The sequence below is a fragment of the Engystomops pustulosus genome, chromosome 9, assembly GCF_040894005.1.
Source record: "Engystomops pustulosus chromosome 9, aEngPut4.maternal, whole genome shotgun sequence".
In the NCBI taxonomy this organism is placed as follows: Eukaryota; Metazoa; Chordata; class Amphibia; order Anura; family Leptodactylidae; genus Engystomops; species Engystomops pustulosus.
Window position 1 is genome coordinate 35820525 of NC_092419.1, and position 17637 is coordinate 35838161.

Sequence of the window (17637 nt, forward strand, 5' to 3'; positions counted from 1 at the left end):
TTACAAAAAGACCTCTGGATGTTGGTAACTTACTGTACTTCAGCCTTAGGCTACAATAAACAGCTGTAACAGTTATTAAAGATGTCTGCAATTAAGCTTTTTTGTTAGTCCTGGTTCTGATGACAATCCAACATTTTTAAAGTCATAGAGACCAAAAAAGTTCTGTCTGGGATTACAATGATAAAATATACAGTTCCGACTTACATACAAATTCAACTTAAGAACAAACCTACAGACCCTATCTTATATATAACCCGGGGACTGCCTGTACAATGATGGGTTATGTAACAGTGCGAATGAACACAATAGAAGCAAGTGGATAATAACGTCTCACTTTAATGTCTGAAAATACAGCGATTCTCTATCATTTATAGAAGTATCTCATAGAATTGTTTGACTTCAACAAAAAAAAAATATATATATATATTACAGCGCTCTTCTGTTTTTCACTTTTGCCCTTAGAGGGCAATTAAGGAAACAAACGATTTGTAGAGATTAACTGACTGTGGGCTTTGCATACTAATATAATAGCATTTGGCTACAACTGGCGCACTTTCTAATTAATGGAGCTTCGCTCTTTCAGTCTGAAATGTCTGCTTTTGGAGGATTAGACCCCTGTGGATTAAAGTTTGCATGAAGCAGCAGTAAGGAAGAAAAAATGGCCACATATCCTAAGTGCGGTGTAAGCTGAATGCCGGATCCTTATTTACATTGCTGCTCTAGGACTGGATGGAGCATTGACATTCACATTACGGAGAAGGAGCAATGGAAAGGGGAGAGGGGACGTTCACCCCTCTTGTGCATTGGGTCTCCTGTAGACTGCATACGAAGAGATGTAACTGAGCTTGGCTGCTCCATCAACATACTGTAGGTTGCGTCTTCTTGCTCTCTCTTTCTCTCGCTCTCTCTCTCTCTCTTTCAGCCTCCGTCTCTAGCTTTGCTTTTTGTCCCATTGTGCACAGCATGTGTATTTCTTGTGATGTGATTGCATATGCAAAATGTGGCTCGGGAGGCAGGGCTTACCGTGCTCAGTGTGAGACGTTCCTTCTCCACGCCGCTGATTCTTGTTTTTAATGATGTGTTCATTTACACCTGGAAAAAAGGGGAAAAAAAGCCTAATAAAGTGCCTATTAAGGGGGGAGTCTTTGGTTTACTGCACAAGAACACAGTATCTGCATTTGGTAGCAACACTAGGAGTAAACAACATAGTTACAACCTCCCTTCTACATGTGGGAAACTAAGAAGTGGCAGATGGTTTTATAATAGCAGTAATCTATAAAAGGAAATGGCGTTTTTTCATAATTGTTGCAATACATTAACCCTGTGTGGGAGATATTTGGAGAAGGTAATAGTAGAGTACAGGGTGACATGAAAAAGATGGAATCATGAGGTTTTAGCAGGTACAAATGCCCTATTTGTTTCATACAGAAAAAACAATTATATGTTTATATAAATAGAGAATTGATTTTTTTAAATAACTCAATAAATAACAAAACATAAAAATATAATCCAATTTACTTTTTTAAAAAAGTTACAAAAATTTGTAAATGAGAATAGAGGTCACTCAGGTTTTCAGTTAAGGGACATCTTAAGTAGGCATTTTTAAAATGAATTTAAATGAAATATTTGATCAATTGTAAGAACACGATAAATAGTAAGACCCTCAATAAATGTAAAAAATATTGATATGTATATTGTCAATGTTTAAAAAGATTGATCTTATAGAAATAAATGTAAATAAAAATTATTGAATATATATAAGAATATACATTGTATTATATGTACATATATAATATATTCATATATATATATTCATAAAATGATGGATATAATACCATACTATATACTTTAATTTTCATTACATTGAACACGAACAGGCAAATTATTAATGGTTTAAATTGGTAAAACAAATTTAAACTTTGATTCTCTGCCATAAGTAACAGTAAGTCAAGGTTTTCGTTTAGAGTCTGCAATATCACACATTTAGAATGTGAATTACATGGTATAATAAATTAAAATGAAAATCTGAATGTCCGTCAATTACTGGAAATTAAGAATTTGTTTCTAGGACCACAACTATTTCATTTAATTGTAACAAGGATTTCATTATGCTGCCATTTCGCTTATTTGTGGAAATGTTGTTATATTTTTTTTGTCGCACAGAAAAGGATCTCAATTTAAAAATTTGTTAAATTAGCAATTAGACATTTTTAAGCTACATAACAATGTTTTGAATTTTCTAATACGGTTTTCCTGCTTCAATTTAAAAATGTATTATCCGGTTTCATTTGGCAAGATTGGATTTCAAGATATCACAATAATATTACATAATCATTTCCAACATTGACAAAATATTGCAACAGAGGTTGCATATTTATAACATACTTTACAAAATGATAAAAAAAAATACTTTTCTTCTTAACATCTTGGGATAGACTTTTTAAAAAAATGTTTTTTAATGACAGTTTTATATACATTGTGCAATAGAATTGAGGCTAAAGTTCTCCATAGTTTGAATGATAGATTGATAGAAAGAAGATAGTTAGATATTAGATATATAGGTAGATAGATAGATAGATAGATAGATAGATACAGAAATGAAAGTTTTGAAATTTTAGATAGATAGATAGATAGATAGATGATAGATAGATAGATAGATAGATAGATAGATAGATAGATAGATAGATAGGTAGATAGATAGATAGATAGATAGATAGATAGATAGATAGATACAAAAATGAAAGTTTTGAAATTTTAGATAGATAGATAGATAGATAGATAGATAGATAGATAGATAGATAGATAGATAGATAGATATGAACTGTTAGGGATAGGAAGCTAGACAGTTCTATAGATAATCATCCAGATAAAAGATACTGAATGCATATTCAACAGTGAATGTGTGATCAGAGCTCAGTCTTTTAAGCTCCACCCATCATGATGTCAGGACTGTGCAGCCCGTCTGGCCTGTGCTGTTCGGTAGGAATGAGTAGGGATGAAATCATTATGCATAACTGCTTGTTATGATACAATTTTGTGATACACTATTACATACTATACAAAACATTTTAAAACTGTAGATATGCATTGATTGTCAATTTTATACTAGAAAGAACATTTAAAAAAAAATTATAATAAAATTATAATTTGCAAGGAGAATCTTATATTCCAAAAGGTAGTTCGCAATGAGCGTTTGTGTAGGCACTGGAAGATTCTCCGAGGGGTGTTTAAAACATGCTTTTATTTTGAAGGCATGGTAAAAACGGTTAAAAATGAAATCCGAACAACGTGTTTCGCGCTCGTACTGAGCGCTTTATCTGGTTCGGTACGAGCGCAAAGCGCGTTGTTCGGATTTAATTTTTAACTGTTTTTACTATGCCTTCAAAATAAAAGCATGTTTTAAACACCCCTCGGAGAATCTTCCAGCGGCTACACAAACGCTCATTGTGAACTAACCCATAAGGTTAGTAGTTCCATGACTACCACACTCACCGTATTGTAAAAAATATTACGCTATAGGAGCGTCCCTTTCTCCATTATATCTCCAAGGAGAATCTTAGGTGTTTAATTTTTTGCAGAAATAGCGAAAACCAGCATTATTATATGTTCTGCCAATGTCTTATTGTAGATTCTCATAATTTTACAGTTATAACGTGCACACCTGCACTTTTAAAAAGAATTGTCATCTCCTCTTAATATGATATATTATGTAGGAGGCAAACTTAAAATTGACATGAAAGGCTGATGTACACAATGAGCTTAATATTGACTGAATGCATAACATATAATTGAAATGAATGGATATAACATGTGAAATATATATATTCTAAATTATTATTTGTACTGGGGTAAATGTTGGCTTAAAGTAATTTACATCTGTATTTCCTATACTTATTTCATTAATGAAAGGGGATGACACAGTGGTGTAACTTTAAACCAAGTATGTGCTAGGGCCGTGACTATCATGCATGGTTTATTGTACTAGAGTGAATATTGTCACAGGTGTCCCCGCGATCCTGGTCACGGATCGCGGGCACACTCGCGCTCCTCTCTGTGGTGCCATGTCTGCCCCATCCCCGGACTTACCTATCCTGGCTCCTGGTCGCTGCATTCTAAGCCGTGCACTCCCAGAGCTAAGATGTGCGTGCGCTGACTTCTCAGAACTTAAAGGGCCATCATCCTTCCCATTGGCGCTGGTCACTTCCAGGTTTCCTATATAACCCGGCGGCCCCCTTCACTTCCTGCCAGACCTTCAAGTCTTCCCATTGAAGTGAAAGCCTCCTGTGTGTATCCCGAGGTCCCGTTCCTATGTGTATCGCGAGGTCCTGTTCCTGTGTGAATCCCGAGGTCCCGTTTCTGTGTGTATCCTGAGGTCCCGTTTCTGTGTGTATCCTGTGGTCCATGTCCGGTGGTCCTGCCAGACCTTCAAGTTTTCCCATTGAAGTGAAAGCCTCCTGTGTGTATCCCGAGGTCCCGTTCCTGTATGTATCGTGAGGTCCTGTTCCTGTGTGAATCCCGAGGTCCCGTTTCTGTGTGTATCCTGATGTCCCGTTTCTGTGTGTATCCTGTGGTCCGTGTCCGGTGGTCCGTATCCTGTGGTCTGTGTCTGGTGGTCCGTATCCTGTGGTCTGTGTCCAGTGGTCCGTGTCCTGTGGTCCATATCCTGTGGTCCATTCCCTTATGACTGTGCTCCAGCTGTGCTGTCCAGGGTTCTAGCCCAGTGGTTACATTCTGCCTTCCTGTGCTACTGCCATGCCTTCCAGGGTTCCAGCCCAGCAGTGTCTTCACTCCGTACCAGCGTTATCAGTGCACCTCTGCGTTCCTGCTGTCATCTCAGGTTGTGACTATTTCCTGCATTTCTTACCTTGGCTACCACCGTGGGTCTCATACCATCTCCCGTGGTGGCCCAGTGGGTCCACAGGCTCTTACCAAAGAGACTCTTAGACGGTTCGCCCCACACAAACCGTGACAAATATGAGTGGTAAACACCCAATGCATCCCATCCAGCTACAACCCTGGTATATCCAAGAACGAAAATGTGCATGTGTCATGGAGTAAGAGCTCTCCTTACAGAGACTTTGCCAATTAAGGCCGCCTTGCAGGCGTAGGGAGACTTATAGCCATTTTTGCTCCACTAGGGGATTCTGGGTGCACAATCAGTTTTCCTAGATGGGGCAAGGAAAACCACGCCTCTTTTGCTACCTTTAAGGTGGGCTTAATTGAAGTCGCAAAAATCATCAAATCAAATATATCACTTCATAAAGGTATAGTAACACTGATCTCTAGGGCCAATAACTTACACTGTCTGCAGCTTTGTAGGTCAAAAGGTCAAAACTGCTGATGAGGGTTTAGGTACCAGAGGAGGGCGATAGATATATGCGGTACATAGATAGCAGTTGTACCGGCACGCAGGGAAGGGAGGGGGTCACTTTGGTATAGGTAGACATCAGTAATCAGACCGACTGATAAGATAAGGTCACTTTTTATGCAGCGTTAAAGGAATGTATGATTGTCAAACTTGAAGGTAATTTTGCCATTAGAAAATGTTTTATCAACAGTAAAGTGTTTTGGATGCAATGCATGCATTTTTCAAAAAAATTTTTGGGACAATTAAAAAAAATAATGGCCCAGATTTCACTAAGTGCAGTTTGCCTCACGAATATGAGGGGTGCACCAGATTATTGGTTATTGGTGCTTCAATTATCTGGTACCCCCCTGCACTGCTCAGGAAGTTTTTTTTTTGTACATCTTTAATATAGAACACATTTTTTGTTGGACACTTTGCAGCCAGTTTTCAGTGCAAAGTACGACAGAAAACTGGCACAGCCAGAATATTGGATCTGCCCCAAAGTGACAATCTATGATAAGAAAAAAAAAACTCCTTCTCAAAGACTGACACTTCCCTTTCATATGATCTTGTACGTTGTATCCTCCACACCACTATATATTCATATCCGCGCCCAGGCTTCACTTTTCCTAGCAGTGTTTGCCAAAGCCAAGCCTCTCCATAGGTAAATCATTCATCTGCAAAACTGGATTAATCAGGTGAACAAAGCAAGATGACCTTTTCCACTGAGATTAATAAAACCAGATAAGATCCTTTCTAATGAGAGATATTTCTTCTAATTTACCAGTGTATTTCCGAAATGTAAAAACATAAAATTAATTAAATTATATTTAATGTGTATTTATTACCAATGATTTGTTCCATGTGGTCCAAATGAATGTAATTAAGAAATCGGTGAGAAGAACATGAACACAATTTTTGTGCAGGTCAAGATCAATTATGTTAAGGAATAAAATAAAATCCATACAAATTCTAACTTCAAATATATAAATCTTAAAGGGGTTGTCCAATGTTTAATTGTTATTCCCTATCCACGTAGGCTATATCCGAAACTCCCATGGCATTGAATGGAGCAGCAGGATGCATGCTCGATCTGCTGCTTCATCAATTAGAAAACCAGGCCCAAGTTCTCATGAGGATCCCAGAAGGCAGACCCCTACCAAACATATTGTTTTCCTTGATCCTGTGGGGATAGGCTAACAATTAAACTTGGGACAACTCCTAGGTATAATGTAGCATTCATAGTAGTTGCATAACTATGGGTACGTTTCCAATCATTTTAAAACCTGTTTCCCATGAGATTAATTTGAAAAACTTGCTAAGTGGGATTGTGGGGTTTACCGGACTCAACCTAGAATCACTGAATCGAACTCAGCACACCCCTTCACTACAGTGATTCTAGGTTTGTTCCTGTAAATCTCACAGGCACATGGAGAAACATTGTTTGACCAATTGTGCTCCCATATTAATCATGGCCCACACACGGTGCGGCCTACCTAAATTACTAAGAGAGTCAGACATCTAAGTAACTTGGGTGCAATGCTCAAAAGGTACAAAAGGGGCAAAAAGACTCAAATTTTATGGCGTGTGCAAGAAATTGAGACATTTTCATGCACAAGGCATAATAAATCAACTCCTAAGCTTCTCAATGAGTTCCCACTTTCTACCAAGCTACAACAACTGTCGAATAAACACACAGAATTTATATGTACAATGGGGTATAAAATGTCTAAAAAGTGTCTAATAGCATGTTAAATCTCCTCAAATATTATCTTCCTAATTATGATTTCCAGTAAAGTTAATAAATATAAAAACATGTTTGTTATTAAATGTCTATCATGCCGAAAAGTCGTCAGTGCAAATGCCCTACAGTGTGGCACTATAATAGGCATCCAAACCGATTTCTCACATACCATAGATGTGTGTCAGGATCAGTGGATCCTCTGGACCACCGTGGGAGCTGGAACTAGCCAACAACTGGGACCGGAGTCTAGCGGCACCTGGTATTCACCAGAGCCCGCCGCAAAGCGGGTTGGACTTGCTGCGGCAGGATACCACCAGGTCGTTCCCAAGTGTGACTAGCCCGCGGTGGCAGCCGAGGTCGAGGTACCTTAGCGAGGTACCTAGGCAGTTGGCAGAGATGCAACGTCAAGTCCAAGTCCGGGGTCAGCAACGGGAAGTCCAGGCAGGTGGGAACGGGAACACAGGCACACGGAACACAGCAACACGGAGGAACTTGGGTAACACGGCAACACAGGACTCAGGAGCGGGGACACACAGGAACGCAGGAATACACAGGAACGCAGGAATACACAGGAAAGCAGGAATACACTGGAATGCAGGAATACACAGGAATACTCGCTTGTAAACTTTCTCTAAGGCTATGAGGCACAAAGATCCAGCAGGGAATGATGGGAGTCATAGGGTTAAATACAAAACAGGAAATGACCAGCGCCAATCACCTGCGCGCTGGCCCTTTAAATCTGGAGACACTGCCGCGCGCGCCCTAGGGAGCGGGGCCGCGCGCGGGACCTAGTCCGGATGGGAGCGGGAGCCAGGAGAGGTGAGTGCATGGGAGCGGGACCGGGGCAGCAGAGAAAGGCATGGGTCCACCAGCAATCCGTGATATGGATCGTGGGGGTGCCCATGACAATGTGACTTTTTAAGTACTGTACTGCACATTTTGGAAAGAAGAAAGGAATTCAGGTAAGGATTTCTCTAACAATGGAAATTTTTTAAAAAATGCTCCTAGAATTTTGTAACAGATCAAAGGAACATGTTCAATAATATGTAGACAAAGATTATTTAGAGACATCTTTAAGATTGTGTTTTTGTTACTTTAGTGGGAAAGTCAAAGATGCAACAACTTTTCGGTTGGCCTAAGTTAAAATATATCCCACTGTTTGGTGTATTCAGCTACAATACATCCTTGTACATTGCTATGTCTACAGACTACAAACAAGCCTATGTTGTCTCATCCTCAAGTCATTTTTACTCCATTTCTTTTTGTAATAGGCACAACAGGGAAGAGGGGGGATTTATCTGAGCTTGTATGCCAGTTTTCTAGCGTACATGCGCCGAAATTGTCTCAATTCCAGGTGCAAGGTGGCACAGTGTATAGGAGCATTTCACTGGGCACAGCTGTATCCTGCGCCAGGAACGGCAGTGCAGCCAACAGCTGGATATGTCTGGAGGCTGGAGCTTCTAGATATATCCAGCAAGTGGGAGGTTGTGGTAACTTAATATGATACAAATATGAAATAAAACAGGAAGTCCCTGGGTTACATACAAGGTTATGTAGCATGACTCCTAGTTCAATTAGCATGTAAGTTAGAGTCAGTATATTTTATAAGTGTAACTCCAGAAAAAATATTTTTTAGTCTCTGTGAGAATAGAATTTTCATAATTTAGAGTTGTCATAGGAAAAAGTAGTAAATCTTAATTGCAGACACATATTACATCTCTTTTCCAGCCCTGGACCGGATTTCAGTAAATTACCAGCATCCGGAGAGCCTCAGCAGAGGGCTGTTTGTAACTAGAGGTCATCAGTTTGTTGGATATTGTTAAGTCGAGGTCTGCTTGCATAGGGTTGAATAGGGTTCACCAAAATACTCCCCCCCCCCCCTTATTGGGGCTTCGCCACCTTATTGTCTTAGAAGTAGGTGAAAACCATAAAGGTATGTCAATGTCCCTCACACTTTCCACTGGCATGAGATAGGTGAGTGTGCGGCCATCAGTATCACACAAATTATTTTGATGGCGTGTGTCATCGTCCTCACCTCCTGGGACCATAAATCAGCAGCTCCACATGCAAGTGCAGAGTGGATTTTCGACTCAGTGCTTGCATGCCAGGACTAGTGTTATAGGCAATTTGTTTTGCATGTTACACTTTAGTAATGGGTGAAACAGTCTCCTAAGTAATATTGAAATTGCCTCACAAGGGAGATTAATTCAACAATTGGTCAATTGACTAAGACTTCAAAATGAATGGAGCTTGAAGTATGTAATTTTCGGGAAACTAGAGAACAAAGGCACTACATGACCTCGGTTTTTGTTGAGTTCCATGCAGAAAAATTTTGATATTTTCACCAGCAAATACCAGATCCTTTTATGACAATTACATAAATTCTTAGTTATGATAATGTGTGACCATACAGGTAGACCCTGGGATACGTACAAGATAAATTTTGTAAGTTTGCTCTAAAGTTGAATTTTTGTTTAAGTCAGAACTGGTATATTTTGTATATGCATGTTTCCTTTCAAATAATTTTTTATGCATTTGAAAATTCCATTTTTAAAATTTTGCATTGAAAATAAACCTTCACTGCAGACAACTCTTATAGTTGATCATTTCAGCGTAAGGCTAATGTTCTGTAAATTCCCAGCATCCAGAGGTCTATATGTAACTAGGGGGTCAACTGTAATTTGGGGACTGCTGTATATCTTAATAAATAAATGGGTGACTATGTATAACTATTATGAATGCCTGTTTTCATGTCCGTCTGACTTACAGTGGCTACAAAAAGCATTCAGACCGCTTTCAATTTTTCACTCTTTGTTTTATTGCAGCAAGTTGGTAAGAGCAAAAAAGTACATTTTTTTTGTTCATTAATGTACACTTTGCCCCATCTTTACAGAAAAAAATAGAAATGTAGATATTCTTGCTAATTTATAAAACAAGGAAAACTGAAATATCACATGGTCATAAGTATTCTGTGACACTCATATTTAACTCATATGTTCTCCATTCGTTCAGATCCTTCAGTGAAGTTTAATTAAACTGATTAGACTTGATTAGGAAAGACGTCACAGCTCAGAGTGCATGTCAGAGCACATGAGAATCATGAGGTCTAAGGAACTGCCCAATGTACATTCCTAATATGACCAAAATTCTACCTACTTTATCCTACATTTTTTTTATATTTTATTAAATAAATTGCAAAACATAGCAAAAAAGAAAAAGAGAAGCCTTTTGTATTTTCTTTTTTTAAACAATGTTTTATTAAATAAAAATACTAGTATTGTAAAATGAATCACCCAACACTAATCATACAAAAATATATATATATATCTTAAATATAGATTCTTTAACATGCTTGAGGAGTGGTTGGAGAAATGGTTGTTGAGGTTTAATATAGATAAATGTAAAGTTATGCATCCTCTATGCAGCATCTTTTTGTAATTTATTTTGCTCCCCACCTTCAGCTATAACTTTTTTGATTTTCTGTGTACAGAGCTGTATGAGGGCTTATTTTGTGCATAACTGATTTATTTTCACAGTAACATTATTTATTATGCCATGCCATCTCTAATAAGCTGGAAAAAAATTCCAAATATGGTGATATTGGCAAAAAAAGCATTTGTGGCACTTTCTTGTGGGCTTAGTTTTGATATGTCTACTTTATTTTTGGTTCTGTACGATCATGGTGATACCAAATTTATCTTCTGATGCTAATAACTTTTTCATACTTTTTTGTGGGATGAGCTGTCGTTTGCACTACTACCATTTTGAGGACTATGTGACCTTTTGATCACTTTTTATAAAATATTTTCTGTGATATAAAATGGCATAAAAGTAGCATCTTGTACATTTGGGTGCTATTTTCCCTCATGGGATTCATTGCTGGGAATAACTTTTTAAATTTTGATACATTGGGTATTTTGGGATGTGGAAATACCTAACTTGCTTGTGATTTTTAATGTTTATTTAGTTTTATAGCAGTTCTAGGGAAAGGGGGCAAAAGGGGGGGTGATCTAGGGAAAATCTGATTGTTTCTACCATATACGGCAATACTACTCTGTTGCTGTATATGGCACTTTCACACATGATTCATTGCAATGTGCCACTGGTACATTGTAAAGAATCTGCAGAAACCATACAGCCTTGGGCAGGGTTGGTTTGGGAATTTAAAGTGGCCCTGGAAAAAACTATAAAAGTGGCCCAATTCTGTGGGTGGGATCAAAACAAGTAGGCATTACCATGTGATGTGGGTGGAGTTACTAAACTCCTCACAAATTGTTGATAGATAGTCTAAATCAATATGTACAGCACAGAGAAAGGGACTCGTACTGCCTTATATAGGAATAAAGCTTCTTTTTACAAGTACACAACTAAATACTGCCTAATATATACAAAAAAACTACTACAATACATTCTCTGATAAACAAGAATGTAACTACCATAATACTGCCCCTAAGTAAATTATATTATAATACCTACATTTTATGTACAAGAATATAATACTATAATGCTGCGGTTTGTGTACAAGAATATAACTACTTTAATACTGCCCACTGTATACAAGAATACAACTACTATAATATAGTCCCCTATTTACAAAAATATAATTTCTGCAATACTGCCCCCTATGTACAAGAATATAACTACTATAATACTGCCCCATATGTACGAGCATGTAGGTACTATAATATTGACCTATATTTACAGTATTTAGTTATCCAGCCCTAATATATAGCAAGCCAGTCTCCTGTATATAGACAGCCAGCCCCCCGCAGTTTATAGCAAGCCAATAATCCCAGTATACAGCCAGCCAGCCCCCTCAGTAAATTGCCAGCCAGCCCCTGTATGTAGCCAGTGCACCAGTATATAGCAAGCCAGTCACCCCAGTATACGGCTAGCCAGACCCTCATTATATAGCCAGCTAGTCCCCTGGATATAGCCAGCCCCCCATATGTAGTCATTCAGCTCCCCCCAGGGTTTCTTGAACCCTTTGCTGGTTCAAGAAAATCTGAAACATTACAGTCACATTGTTATGTGACATTACCTCTCACATTACAGTTTGCAGTTGCATCAAAATCTGAAATGCGCTTTTGGAGTATAGTTTGCAGTATAGTTTGCAGTTCCAGCATCATCCAGTGTTAAATAAAAATGCCAGTCGTAGTTGTATTTGCATCAGTTTACTTAACACTATTAGTCTTAGACCTATTTACAGTAATACAGTAAAACATTGTTTTGCCGTTGGCACTTCATATTAATTCTGAAATGGTAGTTCAGGTTTTTTAAAATGAGGAAATCAGGAATTAAAGGACATGGATGTGACCATGGTGATGGAGCTGGCGATGGAGCCGGTGCTGCAGGGTTGATTGTGTTTCCTCTCTGCCTGCTCTAAGGTGCTCTGGTGAAAGCAGGTACCACGGTGTGCAGCATATACTTGTAGACCAAAATAAGATGAGGCATGGGTCAATTACAATTGTGCCCATCCACTGCCCATTCCAAACATTTGCAGGATTCCCAAGACCTTTTGTTGTAGAATAATAGGGTGACCAGTGGACAATTGGAAGAGATCTATGATGATGATGATGAAACCCAACTGCCAACTGCTGTGGTAGAGAAGGAGGGTGAGGGCTAAGTGGCAGAAGTGAGGGTAGGGAGATGATGGGGTCCTAGATCCCACATGGGGGGAAGGCAGTGATAGTTTGAATGAAGAGGTGGTTGTCAGAAAACCCCAAGCAGCCACTAAAACAAGCAAAATTGTGCCAAAATACAGTGATGATCCTGTAGCAATGTTGTTACCTGCTTCTTCCCAGTGCGCCCAAAGACCCAGCAAACAATTATGTGGTGGCGTGGTATTTTTTTTTACCAAGAGTGCATATAACCAAACAAATGTCATTTGCATGCTCTTCCACTAGTCCATAAAGCGTGGCAAAAGCCTTTATAATCTGAGCACCTCATGTATAACCAGGCATCTGCAAAGTAAATGAGCTGTAGTGGATGAGACCCCAAAAAATCCTAAAGACACCTAAGTTTTCCTATAATGCTTCAGCAGGCTTAACCTGTACCACCAGCTCCTGAGGAACCACGTCATTTTTCTCCCTGCAAAGGCGCAATGTGACCCTACCACCAGCAACACCTCTGTCACCATCATCAAATCTGTCCACACCAACTGTTCAGTTTTGAAGAGAAAATGGAAGTTTGGGTCATCACATTTCTGAGCTCTGATCCTGAATAAGAGAATTTCCAAATTGTTGACCCTTGAAGGGCTGGTGGAGATCGACTGATATAAAGACCTGATGGTGATGGCTGTCTCACACTATTAAGCTCCCAACTGCTCGGCAGGTCATCCCCAGCCTGTACCAACAGGTTCTGGACAAAATCAGGTGTGAACTGCACAATTCTATTAGTCCTGAAGTGCACCTCACAAGTGGCACATTAGCAAGAAATCATGGGCAGGTACATTACATCTCCTTAATTGCTCACTGGGCTAAATTAATGACATCTGGTCCCTAAGCAGGAAGCCCTCTGGCTTACATTATGCCCCAACTAGGATTGCTGGACATCACTCCTTGCCTCCAGTTGCCACCCACTACTCCCCTTCCTCCTCTGCTGCTTCCTCATACAGTCAGCGCAGCACCCACACCATTGAATTTAGCAAAGCCATGGCAAAATGGCAGCAAGGTGATGTGTGACAATAGATGAAATCCTGTTGCAGCTTTAGGCCTAGCTAATTTAATGTATGTCCCATTTATAGCACATGTGCTCAAATGGAATTGTGAAGGTTCCTGGCCAACTATACAGTCCTGCTGGAGCTGCTGCTTGAAATGCACGGTGTGTGTTCATACCACGCTGCTGCTCACTATCTGCACTGCAGAGGAACTTTGGCCTGCCCAGGCATTGCCTCATATTTCATGCACCAACTAGGAGAACTTCTACTTTGCATATGCTAAAAAGGTTGTGTGGGCAGTAACAGGCAATTGTTGAATTTCATAATTTCACATCCAATAACTGAGCTGCCATGAAAGAAATTTTTTTAGAGCGACACTGCATCCAAAGTGCCAACATTTTAGTCAGCGCAGATGAGGCCATCGTCAGCAATACCATCCATGTCTTTCGTCTGCTTGAAGAAGCTCATCAGGACATGATGAAGGATGTAATGGTGGCACAGGAGGAAGAAGAGGAAGAAAAGGCATCAGGCTGTTTCACATATGGTCCACAGAGTGTTTTTTTGGACCAGTTCTGATACACTGTACTGTCCCGCCAAGGGACACTTTTGGAGGTGGAAGAGGATGAAGATAAGTAGGAGTTTTCCTAAGAGCCTGGTGCCACCCAATGCAGCTCACAGTTCATCAATGGAGCATGGCTAGGAAGATGTAGAGGAGGGGGAGTCACCTCCCACTGAGGACTGCTTGTCCTTGCCTTTTGGCATCCTGGGCCACAAAGGCCACTACATGCACCAGTGCCTACGCAACGACAGATGAGTTGCCCAGATAATCTCCAGCTCTGATTAATGGGTGGCCACCAGAGAGTGAGACAAAAATGAAGGAGTACTAGCACGAATTGCTGCAGGCACTACTGAGTGAAGTCGGTGATGACATGACATGACAAGAGGATCCAGCTATCAATAGAAAACCAGATTAAGTGCTGTAGAGGAAAAAAGAGGAAAACTTGGTACTTCGAAGGGTTGGAAAACAAATGTCAATTGTCAAGATGATGTGGAATCAGAATGCTTTCTGAATTAGAAGAAACTCTTCATAAGCATCAGGCTGCAGTAACCACGAATTGGTGCAGGCACTTCTGAGTGATGTCAGTGTCATCACCGAAAAGAGGATCCAGCTATCAATACCCAACATGGACATCTTCATGTTCATTAAGATGAACTAGAGAAAGTGGTGTAGAGGAAAAAAGAGGAGTACATGGCGCTTCGAAGGGTTGTTTACACTCTGGTACAAAGGATTGGAAAAACAAGTGTCAATTCTCAAGGTGTTGTGGCATCAGAATGCTTTCTGAATTACAAGAATCTCTTCATAAGCATCCGGACGCTGCAGTTATCTCTATTACCATTTTTTGATAATTGATAATTTTTGTACACTATTTGGTATGTGACTTCTCATAAACATATGTATATTTTAATTTACTTGCCTGCAACCTTGACAATTTGACTGCAAACATAAGCATACTATAAATGCTCCAATCAAAAATACTGGCCCTACACAGGAGATAAGTGTTGACCCAATTAGAAGCGGCTATCTGAAAGATCGACTCTCTTTCCAGCATTTCATTAGTAATGAACATAGAGAGTGTACAAAGATGTAAGATGAAAGATATATATAAGATATATATCCATAAATATATATCTAATATGGTGTTTGAACATGCTGGATTAAGCTTACAATGTAAGCTTGAGGATCCTAAAGTCATAATAGTCATAGTCTTTCTAGTTATAACATTTCTGTATTATATTTCATCAGTCTTTCTAGTGAACATTCTACCTGTCTAAATGTAAAATAGATAAATAGCATAACTAACAATACTCTGTACTGTGTGTTTTTAAGATACCGTATATAATCGAGTATAAGCCCTAATTTTACCACGAAAAATTGGGAAAACCTGTTGACTCGAGTATAAGTTGAAGGTGGGAAATGCATTAGTCACAGCCTCCCAGTATATATCCAGCAAGCCCCCAGTAGTATACAGCCAGCCCCCTTTAGTATATACCTAGCCAGCCCCCTGTAGTATACAGCCATCCCACAGTAGTATACAGCCAGCCCCCTTTAGTATATAGCCAGCCAGCCCCCTTTAGTATAAAGCTATCCCCCAGTAGTATACAGCCAGCCAGCACCCTTTAGTAGGCATCCCCCTTTAGTAGCAAGCCAGCCATCTTTATTAGCCAGCCAGCCGCCAGTTTAGCCAGGAAAAGGGTCGTTCCAATGTTCAGCGCTGCTCCCCAATACTTGGCGCGCCTCTTCTTCTGTCTTCTCTGCAATGCTCTGGTCCCTGCTGCTCCTCTTCTGTTTTCTGTCTGCTGTAACAGCCAGCAGTGACGGGGCCATGTGCTCTGCCGGCTGCCGCACACTATGATGCCGTCACTGATGATGTCATGATATGCGCCGCCTGGCTGCATCTCTGCCAGCTGTTACAGCAGACAGAAGACAGAAGAGGAGCTGCGGGGACCAGAGCATTGCATAGAAGACAGAAGAGGAGCCGCACCAAGCATTGGGGAGCCGCGCTGAGCATCAGGGCACTGGAAGGTGAGCATTTAAGTTTATTTTTTTAATTGACTTGTGTATAAGCCGATGTGAGGTTTTTCAGCAAATTTTTTGTGCTGAAAAACTCCGCTTATACACGAGTATATACGGTAATCTTTCATATCAACTGAATTCGAAAATGCTGAACTCCTAAATTTTTTTAATTACTTTAATCAAGCTCTGAGAAATAGTTTGGGAACTTGTATGTAATTTACATTGTTCAATGTCCTGTCCCACTGACAGCACTAAACAGGTTAAAATTTCTTTAAAGTTTGAAATCAAACGTCCCTCAGAAGACGGAATAAAGTTTAACATTTCAAAAGCTTTCCGATAAGCCTTTGAGTCTTCAAAACCGGATGGGATGCTGTACAGTGAAATTAAGAAGGAATATATAAGTTGACTACACTTCCCTCTACAACCAAAAAGTATGTACATTAGAGCAGTGTACACACAGAAGAGCATGTGTCACTCTAATTAATTATCTAAACTTCCAGGAAAGATAAAACAAAAATGTGTCAAGAGATGCAAAGTCTTACAAGTGATCCAAGCCATCATTAAAATGCTGAAGTATAAGAACATGGGTAAGTATCATGGAGTCCTGTGCCGCAGTGAGTGTTGGTTAAAGCATATTTTAGTTGGGCAAAAATTGGACAGATGTTTTAATTGGGGGATGTGTGGAGGGGACTTATTATTAGTATAGTATAGAACAGAGTGACACATATACTAATGAGAGAGCAAAGAGGCATATGCATGAAGTTATATAAAACTTGGTTTAGGTAAGAATGGCTTTCCATCAGGTCCCCAACAATAAAGACTTTAGAGGAGCATCTGGAGGACAAAATGGAAAAAACATTCAACAGGAACAGGAACTTTGGGCATCAGCATTTTTACAGAGAAGAGCTCAAAGGAGTTTAGATTGTTTATCCTTTGGTGAGTGTCAGAGAGTTAAGATTCCTCCTGAAATGGTCAGTTATTCTGACCCTGTAGCACTACACCGTGGATGAAGCCAGAAGCAGGTGTTGCTGTTCAATGTTGGATTGTCATACCAATATACTGTGGTCATGGCTACCGGACAGTTCAATAGGAGCCAAACCTGCAATTCCTATATACCATCATTACCAGACTTAAATGTGTTCCCTTTACTTTGTCTGCCTTGGTTGAACTTGATGGACAAATGTAAGAGGCCTTGTATCAACTTCCAATGATCTGGTTTTGATGGCCAATGCATAGTATATATATTCAATAAAAAATCAATAAATATATATAGTGATCTCCGTTGTTAACACCAGGATGTTATCGTGTATATT

At 39.6% G+C, this 17637-nt stretch overlaps 1 long non-coding RNA gene across 2 annotated transcripts in view; it reads right to left on the reverse strand.

Annotated features, from left to right (window-relative positions):
- Window positions 1–357: 357 nt before the first annotated feature.
- Window positions 358–17637, reverse strand: part of LOC140076716 (uncharacterized) — an 88142-nt gene continuing 70862 nt past the window's right edge. For both annotated transcript variants that reach the window (XR_011849643.1, XR_011849642.1), the window contains one exon: window positions 358–1092. This is a non-coding gene — a long non-coding RNA (uncharacterized lncRNA). The remainder of the gene's footprint in view (window positions 1093–17637) is intronic.